The 9,762-nt window shown below is 42.9% G+C and overlaps 1 pseudogene; it reads left to right on the top strand.

Moving 5' to 3' along the window:
• The first annotated feature begins 9,026 nt into the window (after positions 1–9,026).
• The window catches only part of LOC116073699, a 2,443-nt pseudogene continuing 1,707 nt past the window's right edge, over positions 9,027–9,762 (top strand).

A 9,762-nucleotide genomic window follows, 5' to 3' on the forward strand; every position in this document is an offset into this window, starting at 1 on the left:
AGAACGATGGCTTGTGCATTTCCCCCAGCTTTCTGCATCGGGTCCATAAAACAGAACAAGATCCTTCGGAGAAAGAATGGCAATGGACTGAAGGTTTCTGGACTGCATACTTAAAAGTTATTAAGATGGGCTGGGTGTGGCAGCCAGCACTCAAGAAGCAGAGGCAGGTAGATCTTGGTGAGTTTGAGGATAGCCTGGTCTGCATAGTGAGTTCCAGGCTAGCAAGGGCTACGTAGCAAGATCCTGTCTCAAAAGCAAAAATTAAGATGGTAAAACATATGCTTTGTATTGGAAAAAGTCCAATCAAATGGTACAAAAAAAGCACTTAAGGATCTGAATCTATTAGAAAATGGCAAACTATAAAATTCTGCCATTGCATGAATAATTTACAGTTGTAGTTGGGCAGGCATGGTGGCACATGTACGCACCAGAGCTGAAGTAGATTTGAGAGTTTGAATCCAGTCACGACTCATAGTGAGGCATAGACAAGGGCTAAGCGAGCAAACAGGTTGTACCTTGTTCGTTGCCCTTTTAGACTCTGCAGCACTGGATAGACCTCCAGCACAAGTCAGGGTAAGATGCTACGCAAGTTTCATGCTTCCCTCCATTGGGAAGTTCCAGAAGCTCGAATCTGGCCTCTAACAAACGTGCTCCCCAGTGGTGTTTGTATTATTTCTTGTTTTCATCTTTTTTTTCTACTAGTAATTCCCCGGTGACTTTTTACAGTCTGCAGGAGTCGGTTCCTCGGGTTTACTTAACTCATTTTGATTTATCGGACGGTGTGGATGCATCCGTTTCCCTCTGCCTGCAGGATGGTCTTGGTGTTCTTGCCTTATTATATTTTCCATTTGTAATGTCATCTCAGAGTGTTTATGGCCGCACTGTAACATGTTGGCTATGCTGGAATGGTCATAGCCCACTGAGACTCTCTGTCCCTCTTCTGCTCGTTATTTTTTTTCTCCTAAAATATTTATATGTAAAAAGCACACATAATGTTACATAAATTCAGCAGGTGTGATCATATCATGGGTTCTGATTGGAAAGTGCAGTATTTCATTTTGGCTTAGCTTTCCCTTTCCATGAATTGCCTCTCAGTCTTCATTATCTATACTGACAGCACATTGCTCATATTAACAGCCTACGGTAACTACGATGATGTCTTTTATGCTCACGTGCTCCTAAATGAATGGTTATGTATAATATACAAGCATTTACACTGCATAGATGAATATAAATATGTCCACAGAGAGGTTTGGTCATTACTTTTCAGAAATTGGAACCTGCTCATATTTTCAAATCTTGATTTTTCTTAATAAAAATACTCGAGTGACTATGTAACATTTTATTCTGCAATATGCTGTAATTTATTCAACCATTGCCTTGCTGATGAGCAAAACCACTGTTTCTATTTATTTTATTTAGTTTCTCTGAAATAATGCTGTAATAAACATACTTGTGGGTGTGTGTGGGAGCTGTTCCTTTCTTCTCATGGGCACAAACACCTAGAAGAAGCATGCCAGTGGAAAATATTCACACACATATGTATATATGTATATATGAACGCACAGATACACACACACACACACACACACAGACACACGCGAACACACACCATTTAATAGGTCACATCAGAAGACATTCTAATCAGTGTTAGAGTCCTTGCTTATCATATATGAGGCTCAAGTCCATATCTTTCTTTCTTTCTCTGTCTCCCTCTTTCCATTCTCTCTTCTCTAACCTCCCTCCCCATCTCTCTTTCTCCCCTCCACAGAGAGAGAGAGAGAGAGAGAGAGAGAGAGAGAGAGGGAGGGAGAGAGAGAGAGAGAAGGAAAGGGAGGAAGAAAGAGGGAAGGAGAGGGAGAGAGAGGGAAGAGGGTGTATTACTCGAAGCAGTTCACTTCTCTGTGGAGTAGCACAGTTCCTCTGTCAAGGCATTCCTAATCGACAGTACAGGCTGTCCCTCTCTTTAGCTCCTACCCGTCTGAAGTCAGTCTTTTACTTATCACTTTGAGAATATTATCACATATTCCATGACCCATTTTTGTTAGATATTTCTTTATTTACATTTCAAATGATATCTCTTTTCCCAGTTTCCCCTCCACAAACAAACAAACAAAAAGCCCTGTTCCCTCCTTCCTCCTCCTGCTCACCAACCCACCCTCTCCCACTTCCTGGCTCTGGCATTCCCCTACACTGGGGCATAGAGACATCACAGAACCAAGGGCCTCTCCTCCCATTGATGACTGACTAGGCCATCCTCTGCTACATATGCAGCTGGAGCCATGAGTCCCACCATGTGTATTCTTTGGTTAGTGGTTTAGTCCCTGGGAGCTCTGAGGGTACTAGTTAGTTCATATTGTTGTTCGTCCTAAGGGGCTACAAACCCCTTCAGCTCCTTAGGTCCTTTCTCTAACTCCTTCACTGGGGACCCTGTGCTCAGTCCAATGGATAGTTTTGAGTCTCTACTTTTGTATTAGTCAGGTACTGTCAGAGCCTCTCAGGAGACAGCTATATCAGGCTTCTATCAGCCAGCACTTGCTGGCATCCACAATAGTGTCTGGGTTTGGTGATTGAATATGGGAAGGATTCCCAGGTAGAGCAGTCTTTGGATTGTCCTTCCTTCAGTCTCTGCTCCATAGTTTGTCTCTGAAAACCCTTCTATGGGTATTTTGTTCTCCCTTTTAAGAAGGAACGAAGTACCCACACTTTGACCTTCCTTTTTCTTGAGTTTATTGTGGATTGTGGACTGTATTTTGGGTATTCCGAACTTCTGGGCTAATATCCACTTATCAGTGAGTGCATGCCATGTGTGTTCTTTTGTGACTGGGTTACCTCACTCAGGATGATATTCTCCAGATCCATCCATTTCCCTAAGAATTTCATAAACTCATTGTTTTTAATAGCTGAGTAGTACTCCATTGTGTAAATGTACCACATTTCCTGTATCCATTCCTCTGTTGAGGAACATCTGGGTTGTTTCCAGTTTCTGGCTATTATAAATAAGGCTGCTGTGAACATGGTGGAGCACGTGTCCTTATTACATGTTGGAGCATTTTCCATTTTGATCCTGCACTTTTCCTATTGAGCTTTATGCCCCCATCCTTTACATTTTTTTTTTCATGAGAAATCTCTGCTGTTTTGTGGCAAACATTTGTTCCCTGTCTATTTTGTTAATTGACTTTGTTTTTAGTTCTTTTCAGGGATTATTTTTCTGCTGTGTGGCAGACAGATTAGACTGGGGATATGATAGACAAAATTCCTTCTTTCTTAGACTGCATGTTTGCGTGGTGAAAGCTCTTTACAAATTAAATAAATATCATTCATAGCATTTCAATATGACTTATAAAAGTTTAATGCAGGCAAACAGGCCTGGCTTCTGGAAGTCCAAGCTTTCTGGTTTTAGCTAACCGGGGATCTCCTAGCTTAGGCTGTGGACAGGGTTGATTCGGTTTTCTTGTACTCTTGTGCTTTTAAAACATGACAGACATGAATATGAGCCCAGGTTAAAATTAAATAGTCATGGTGTTGGAGAGATGGCTCAGCAGCTAAGAGCAGCAGCTGCTCTGCCAGAGGACCTGAGTTCAGTTCCCAGCACCCACATATTGTCTTACACGCATCTGTAACTCCAGTCTCAGGGGAGCCAATGACCTCTTCTGGTCTCCAAAGGCACTACTCACATTTCGTGCACATACATCTATACACACACACATACATTACATACATACAAGCAAAATACCCACAGGCATAAAATTATCTTGAGTTCTCCAAATTTTATTGGATTATTTTGTCATGATGCCATTAACTCTTTCCTTCCTGTTGTAGTTCAAAGCTATACCTTTTTCTTGTAGTCTATCAGGGACGTTATAACACAGCATGGGAAATCATTAATTACTACACTGAATCATAGGAAGCTGCCACTTTGCAGATAAAATGTGGTTGAATGCCAGCAGTTACGCATGGTTTAGTCCACAGACAAGAAATGAAAATGAAATATTCATTAAAGGCAACTGCACACTTGATACCGTGGTGTCATTTAATGGACAGCACTTCATTTGCTTCTGCTTCGGGGATACTGTGGGCTCCACTTTAAGAGAGAACACACACATATGGGTGTGGATGCTCACTCTGTCAGTGGCTGAGATGAAGAGCTGGGGTTAACCTCACACGATTGAAAATCAAGTGCATCCTCTGTGGCTTGAGAACTCAGTTCAACACAGATCTTTAAAGCAGTCTCCAGGGTCTTGAATGGTGCTGAGAACTTTAAAAATAGTGCCCAGGTTCCACCCCTAAACAGCCTCTGAATCAGAGACACCCAGGAAAGAGGTGAAATGGAGTCTTTAAATCTGCAAAAATTACATCATGAAAATAAAATAAACGATACGCAGAGTTAATGCAAGAGGGACTCCAGGTGTCTCCTGGCTGGTAGAGATAAAATACATGCTTCCACGTGCCTCATGCTTCCCAAATGGAATCATCACTTAAGCATATGTGGACCATAGCCCTCAGCACATAGTAGGTATGCAATGGTTATTAATTTGTTTAATTAATAAAATAAATCAGTCTATTAGAAAACAGAACTATAAAGAAAAGTTTAATATAACTTATAATTCTACCATTAACACACAGATTTTAAATTTCCATGTTTTTATTTTTTAATTAATTAATTTATATCTTAGACGCTGTCCACCCTCCTGGTCCTCCCTTAACAGTGTTCCTCTCTCCATTCCTCCCTCCTTCTCCTCTGAGAGGGTGGGCTCCCCCTGTACCTCTAACCTGGCACATCAAGTCTCTTTAGAATTAGACACATCCTCTCCCACTGAGGCAGAACAAGACAGCTCTCTGCTTCTTATGTGGCGGGGGTGGGGGGCCCAGTCCAGTCTGTGCATGTTCTTTGGTTGGAGGCTGAGTCTCTGAGAGCCCCCAGGGTTCATGTTAGTTGACACTGTTGGTCTTCTTGCAAGGTTCCTATCCCCTTCAGGGCCTTCAATATCCCCCGTCCCCAGTTCCTCCATACATGTCCCAGATCTCTGTCCAATGTTCAGTTGTAGGTATCCACATCTGTTTCAGTCAGTGAGCTGCTGGGTACAGCCTCTTAAGAGGACAGTTATTATATGCTCCTGTGTGCAAGCATAAGAGTATCATTCCTAGTGTCAGGGATTGGTGCTTGCCCCTGAGATGGGTCTCAGCTTGGCCTGTATAATTATTGATTGGCCATTCCTTCAGTCTCTACTCCATCTTTGCCCCTGCATTTCTTTTAGACAGGACAAATTTTGGGTTGAAAGTTTTGTGTGGCGGAGCAGAGATTGAAGGAAAGGCCATCTAGAGACTGCCCCACCTAGGGATCCATCCCATCTGCTGACACCAAACCCAGACACTACTACTGATGCCAAGAAGCACTTGCTGACAGGAGCCTGGTATGATTGTCTCCTTGAGAGGCTCTGCCAGAGTCTGACCAATACAGACGCGGATGCTCGCAGCCGACTATCAGACTGAGCAGGGGGAACCCAATGGAGGAGTTGGGGAAAGGACTGAAGGGGCTGAAGGGGTTTGCAACCTCATAAGATCAACAATATCAACCAACCGGACTCCCCCCCCCCCAACCCCCGCAGAGCTCCCAGGGACTAAATCACCAACCAAAGAGTACATATGGGGGGACCGATTGCTCCAGCTGCTTATGTAGCAGAGGATTGCCTTATCTGGCATCAACAGGAAGGGAGGCCCTTGGTCCCCAAGGTAGGGGAATGCTAGGGTGGTGAGGAGGGAATGGGTAAGTGGGAAGGGGAGCTCCCTCATAGAAGCAGGAGGAAGGGGGATGGGATAGGTGATTTGTGGATAGGAAACCAGGAAGGGGGATAACATTTGAAGTGTAAATAAATAAAGTAACCAATAAAAAAAAGAAAAGAAAGAAAGTTTTATGGGTGGGTTGGTGTTTTTATCCCACCACTGGGGGTACTGCCTGGCTACAGGAGGTGGCCTCTTTGGGTTCCATGTCTTCATACACATTCTCAAATTACTGCCCTTCAGAAATATGCTACCAAAAGATTATTCTTTTAAAATTGCATTGGGGGCTGACAAGAAGGCTCAGTGGGTAAAGGTGCTTGCCACTAAGCCTCAGGACTTGAGTTTGATCATCAAAACCTTCATGGTAGAAGAAGAAAACCAACTTCCTCCTACAATTGTCCACTGATCTCAACATGTGTGCTATGGCATGAATGCACACACACACACACATGTATTAATCAATTACTGTAAAACTGCATTTGACGTGGCTCATAGCTCAGAGGCCAGGTATGTGCTTTCTTAGTATTCGTGAAGCCCTGGGTTTAGTCATCAATGCCAAAAATAACATTAACTTTAAAACTTTACATTTGCATATGGGTGTGTTCAGTATTATGAAAATATATAGCAAAACCAAAACAACAATAAATAGCCAGCATAAACTCAGAGCACTAAGACCTGGAAGATCAGAAAGTCATTAGATTTCATCAGGTTTCTCCTTTATCTTGACTCTGCAGTGAACTCCCTGTATCACTTCACGTTGAAAAGGTTTATTTATCCTTTGACAGACTGGCTGTCAAGTTGGAGTCCAAAGATCTATTTTAAGGAGTCCAGGAACTCCTGAATACTCCATACAAGTCCAGATGGCATCATTTGAGCTGTAACCTCCAATGTTCCACAATTACAGTGAGGATGAAGGTATAGGTTGGGCTTTAAGGATGGCTTCCTCGAAACTGCATAAATGTAAAATAAACTGTGAAAATGAAAGCAAAGAGAGCTGAAGAGGTGGTGGTAAAATGTCCTGAGAAAACTAGACAGAGTGGGGTGGAGGGTGCTATGACGTGTGGCTAAGTGGAATGGGCACCGATTGGTGCTATTTGCTCGTTGACAGCCTGAAAGTTGGAAATCATGTGAGTAACGGCAGTATGTGGTGTGACCTTGTAGTCCTCGACAAACAGCTCCATTTACCCTCTCCTTTGTATGGAACATCTTTTTCAAACTACTGCTTCAAAGCTATGGGCCCCCTTTTTTCTCTCTCATTTTACCTCTAACTCAGACTAATTACAAAGAAATGAATATTTTATCATCTTTCTTATGATAACCCCAGGCTATTGAATCTTGCAGTTGGAGCTACTGTTTAATTCCATCCTTTAAAAAAATGCTATTAAAAGTGATTTTCTCCATCTATAAAATACACATGAGTATTTGATAAAAATTTCCTGATATTTAAACTAGGAGGTCTGATTTTGTTCTTGAGAACCAACTGCACTGGGACATGATTAGAAGAGATGAATCCCTCATAGGCACGTTGATTCGGATTCCACTCTCCCTTCCTCATGGTTGCTTTTTAATTAGTTTGTTCCAAAGCCTCAACTTGGCCTAAAATCCCCTCTTTTCCTTTTATTGGAATAAAACCACTCCAACCAACCTGCCTGTGGTGTAATCGCACTTCTGGGTGTTCTCCATTGTGAATGTCCTTCAACCAAATGTCCGGGCAATTGTTAGCATAGGGTGTCTTATTTCCTGTGTGGATGGGAACCCACTGAGGGTTAGGTTGGTGTGTCTCACATAAAGATAGCTGCTTCTCTGTACACCATTTCCACACAATAAGCAGCCCTCAAAAAAAAAAAAAAGGGGCAGACAATATCCTATACAACAGGAGCCAATCAATCAATCAATGGTAAGCATATGAAAATATTTTGCTCATCCCTCTCTGCAAATCAAAGATGTTAGAGGCATTTATCACTTACAGAGTGTGGTTCTCAGCTCTGTCTGTCATGAGAGGATATGATCGTGTATTGTGTGTGTGTGAGTGTGCATGTATGTGTTTGTGTGTGTGTGTGTGTGCGTGTGCATGTATGTGTTTGTGTGTGTGTGCATGTGTGTGTGTGTGTGCATGTATGTGTTTGTGTGTGTGTGCATGTGTGTGTGTTTGTGTGTGATGACAGCAGTCTACTCCGAACAACACTGACTCCATTTTACTAACTGTATCCATCATGGAAGAGGTACTTTATTGAGTTACTTATCTGCTTCACAGGTCTCACTATGTGTCTCTGTACAGAGCTTATTCTCTTTTTAAAGGTTATTTTCTTTTATGTACAAGAGTGCGTTCCTGTGCATGTATGTATGTGTATGTGTGTGTGTGCACGTGCGCACGTGCGTGTGCACCATGCACATGTCTGGTACCCAAGAAGCCTAGATCATTTCATATTCTTCTAAAATTAAGTTCCAGATAGTTGTAAGATACCATGTGGGTACTGGGAACAGAAAACAGGAGTATATGGTGGCCAACTTAAACTCTCAACTAGACTAGGGCATGAGTTACCAGGACATGTGGTTAGATGATACTCTAAGTGTGTCCCATGGGGTGAGCATAGGTGTTCTTCATCTGAATCCGCAAACTAAGAAGAACAGATGACCACACAGCCTGGGTGGGCCTCCTCCAAGGTTCTTCCGTGTAATTAAATTTATTTGAAAATAACAGAAAATCCTACATAAGGGTTTGCAATCTGGGAAGAGCTCACCATAGATCGCCTTCTTCCAAGCTGAGTCAGGAAAAGCAGAATTCTATTTAAAGCCAAGAAACTCATATAAAACTGCTTTGAAATCAAAGGTTGGCAAGGTTAAAGGTCACAGAGGTTGTTACAGGAGTTGGTGCGGGCTTGCTGCTAGGGGAGCCCTGACCAAGCGCTCCAGGCAGTTTATTTTGACTGACAGCCGTGAGCGGGTTTTTGTGATGAGTCCTTAAGTCTTATTTAAGTCTTTTGTAAGTGAAATCTTTGTTGTGGTATATGCTGAGTCCACTCTCTTAGAGACTGACAGAGGCAGACGGCAACAAAAGTTGGAGAGGGAGAATTGGAATTCACTCTGTACTTGAACACGTCCAAGCTGAGTCACTGACCTGAGTTCAGACCAACACTTACGCCATAGGTTGTTGCAGGCCTCAGACTTTCAGACTTGAAAGCTGTCTATGGGACGAAGACGGAACCGGAGCCGGGCGCGCGGACAGCGGACAAGGGTCCTCTGAGAGCCGAAGATGGCAGTGAATGTGTACTCGACGTCAGTCACCAGTGATAACCTAAGTCGGCATGACATGCTGGCTTGGATCAATGAATCTCTGCAGTTGAATCTGACAAAGATAGAACAGCTGTGTTCAGGGGCTGCATACTGTCAGTTTATGGACATGCTCTTCCCTGGCTCCATTGCCTTGAAGAAAGTGAAATTCCAAGCTAAGCTAGAACATGAATATATCCAGAACTTCAAAATACTTCAAGCAGGCTTCAAGAGGATGGGTGTTGACAAAATAATTCCTGTGGATAAATTAGTAAAAGGAAAATTCCAGGACAATTTTGAATTTGTTCCATGGTTCAAGAAGTTTTTTGATGCAAATTATGATGGGAAAGAATATGATCCTGTAGCTGCCAGACAAGGTCAAGAAACTACAGTGGCTCCTTCTCTTGTTGCTCCAGCTTTGAGTAAACCGAAGAAACCACTCGGCTCCAGTACTGCAGCCCCACAGAGACCCATTGCAACACAGAGGACTACTGCAGCTCCTAAGGCTGGCCCCGGGATGGTGCGAAAGAATCCTGGTGTGGGCAATGGAGATGACGAAGCTGCTGAATTGATGCAGCAGGTCAAAGTATTGAAGCTTACTGTTGAAGACTTGGAGAAGGAGAGAGACTTCTACTTCGGAAAACTAAGGAACATTGAACTGATTTGCCAGGAGAATGAGGGGGAAAATGACCCTGTACTCCAGAGGATTGT

Source organism: Mastomys coucha, unplaced genomic scaffold (assembly GCF_008632895.1).
Source record: "Mastomys coucha isolate ucsf_1 unplaced genomic scaffold, UCSF_Mcou_1 pScaffold23, whole genome shotgun sequence".
Taxonomy (NCBI): domain Eukaryota; kingdom Metazoa; phylum Chordata; class Mammalia; order Rodentia; family Muridae; genus Mastomys; species Mastomys coucha.